The sequence below is a fragment of the Lactuca virosa genome, chromosome 8 (genome assembly GCF_052849685.1).
Source record: "Lactuca virosa cultivar CGN04683 chromosome 8, Lactuca_virosa_CGN04683_v6, whole genome shotgun sequence".
NCBI lineage: Eukaryota > Viridiplantae > Streptophyta > Magnoliopsida > Asterales > Asteraceae > Lactuca > Lactuca virosa.
Window position 1 is genome coordinate 125,161,954 of NC_136433.1, and position 3,296 is coordinate 125,165,249.

General features: G+C 34.1%; 1 pseudogene; it reads left to right on the top strand.

Moving 5' to 3' along the window:
* The first annotated feature begins 273 nt into the window (after positions 1 to 273).
* Positions 274 to 2,337, top strand: LOC145128367 (pentatricopeptide repeat-containing protein At4g14850 pseudogene; annotated as a pseudogene).
* The last annotated feature ends 959 nt before the right edge of the window (positions 2,338 to 3,296 follow it).

Consider the following 3,296-nt stretch of genomic DNA (forward strand, 5'->3'; position numbering starts at 1 on the left):
AAAAAAATAATTAAATATATTATAGTTAATATTTTATAGATAAAAAGTTTTTTTTTTAAATACATATTAAAGTTTTTATTGGGTGAAATGAATTGTAATTTGAAACATAAAAATTACTTATTGTTCTGATCAAGTACAAGTTGTTTGAGTTGCATATGAGAGATGGAGATGATTGTGTCATTCTTTTGACTGATAGTTTATGGAGACGGTGACGAGAAGGATAGGCGGGCGACGACGGAGCGATCTGGGGAGAGGTGAGAGGCGGAATTTGTTATGACATTTCGAATGTTAACCAAACACTTGCAAAAACACTCGAATACCTTGGCGCACATTATTCAAACCTACACCCAATCCAAATAGCTATCTAATGGAAAGCTACTTCATGCGCAGCTCATCACCTCTGGTTACCCATCATCCACATATCTTACCAATCATCTCCTGTCAATGTATGCAAGATGCGGTCAACTCGGGTACGCCCATAGGATGTTCGATGAAATGCCTCAAAGAAACTTGGTATCTTGGACTGCTATGATCTCTGCGTTTTCTCAGAATTCTGAGTTCACAAAAGCAATTACCACATTTTGTGGAATGTGCGACTCCGGTGAAAGCCCAAACCAGTTTGCGTTTTCCAGTGTGATTCAAGCTTGCTCTTCTCTCAAATCAGTCCAAATTGGGACTCAAATCCATTGTCTTGCTCTTAAGGCTGGGTTTAGTTATGAGCTTTTTGTTGGTAGTAATTTAGCAGACATGTACTCAAAATGTGGGTCTATCATTGAGGCTTGTATGGTTTTTGAGGAGATGCCTTCTAAAGATGAAGTTTCATGGAATTCAATGATTAATGGGTATGCAAAAAATGGTTATAACGAAGAAGCACTGGTTTCTTTTAAGAAGATGCTGATTGAAGACGTTACCATCGATCAACATCTTGTTTGTAGTACACTTTGTGCTTGTGGACCTTTAAAAGCATATAACATTGGAAGCTCTCTTCATTCCTTTGTTACAAAATTAGGATTTGAACAACATAATTCTGTTGGCAATGCACTTATGGACATGTATTTTAAACTAGGAGACATGGATAGTGGCTCACAGTTGCTCAAAATCAACTCTAAAGGTACAAATATCATTTCCTATACTTCTTTGATTGATGGGTATGTAGAATCTGATCAAATCGAGAAGGCATTTGCTATTTTCATTGAGCTAAAAAGATAAAGAATTGAACCTAATGAGTTCACCTTTTATAGCTTAATCAAAGCTTGTGCTAATCATGTTACACTTAAACAAGGGGTCCAACTTCATGCCCTAGTGTTAAAATACAATCTTGATCAAGACCCTTTTGTTTCTTCCATCATTGTTGACATGTATGGGAAATGTGGTTTGCTTGATCATTCACTTCAAGCATTTGACAAAATCTCTAAACCAAATGAGTTCACATGGAATTCCTTGATTGGTGTGTTTGCTCACCACGGATTAGGGCACAAAGCTATAAATGTATTTGAACAGATGTTACTTCATGACATTAAACCAAATTCAGTCACATTTATAAATCTTTTAAACACATGTAGCCATTCGGGGTTATTAACAGAAGGATTAAGCTACTTCAACTCCATGGAAACAATCTATGGTGTAAAACCTAAATCAGAACATTACTCTTGTGTTATTGACTTATGGGAAGATCAGGGAAGCTTAAAGAAGCTGAAAATTTTATAAAAAGTATGCCATTTGAGGCAAACGCGTACACATGGTGTTCTTTTTTAGCTTCTTGTAGAAAATGTGGTAATAAAGAAAGGGGAGAGCTTGCATCCAAAAGTTTAAAGATTATAGACCCTTTAAACAGTGGGGCCCATGTTTTACTTTCAAACATATACGCAAAAGAACAGCAATGGGAGGATGTGAAAAGTGTTAGAAAGATGATGAAAGATGAAAATGTGAAAAAAGTCAAGGGGTGCAGTTGGGTTGATGTTGATAAGAGAGTTCATGTTTTTGGAGTTGAAGATTTGTGTCATGGGGATAAAAAGGAGATTGATTTGAAACTTGATGAGGTTTTGAGGAAGATAATTGAAGTTGGATATGTTCCTGATGTTGATTCTGTTCCATTTGATTTGGATTATGATATGAAGGTGAAGATTTTGAACCATCATAGTGAGAGGATTGATATAGCATATGCACTTATAAGGATACCAATTGGGAAACCGATTATTGTAAAGGAGAATATAAGAGTCTGTGTTGATTGTCATTCTGCAATTAAGTTGATGTCTAAAGTTGAAGGGGGAGAGATTATTGTTAGAGATAATAGTCGGTTTCATCACTTTGTGGATAGGTTGCAATGATTTTTGGTAAGTTTTAAGATGATTATTTTCATTTGGAGTAGCTAAAGAAGTTTGTATGTCATAGTCAATAGTTAATAGTCGTTCAAAATCATGCATATAAAGTAGTTGTATCATATTCATATAGAAAAACATATTTTGTAATATGTCATCAAAATTGTGTGCCAATTAGGCAGACTCCTTGATCCATTTACCCTTCATATTTCCTACACTACCCAAACAAGTATATAAAAAATAAAATAATAAATCCATTTCCCATCATCAACACTAATTCGGTTTAATTTTGAAAGATTTCAAGTGTAATGGTGGGCGGTTATGATGAACTGATGGTTTCTTATCATCAACAAACTAGTTCATATAATATAAAGCCAAGCCATCGTGGAAGTCAATACACAAGACTTGGAAGACTTAAAAGTAAATGGACAATTTATATCCACAAATCGGCATTGTATATATAATTTTTTTTTACAACCTCATTTCTTTTAGAAACAGGAAAACTTGATATGACCATTACTAGATCAAATCAGCCATATAGTAATCTACATACATATTACATATATAAACATAAATATTGAATTCTTTGAAACTGAAACAGATTACCATCATATTATATGAATTGGAACCATTTTGAAGTCGACAAAACCCTCTAAAGTAACACATACAAACAAAAGTAGTGCCATTATTAATGCACCAAGCATTATCTTGTGGCACTTTCCATGCTACTTCTTCCTAACAAGTAACAAATATATGCCTCTTTGTTAATAGTTCATTGAACGGGAAGCAAATATATCCCTCTTTTCACTTTCACTTCAAATTTTCTTAGTATGCGTTCTCAAAGTTACTTGAAAATCTTGGGAAATATTTTAATGCTTTGACAAATCTCATGCATGCATTCACTGGACATTATACAGTAAGAGTTAATTATCTTTTGTTAAACAATAAATACATATTCTAATACTAAAGTTGGCCGAA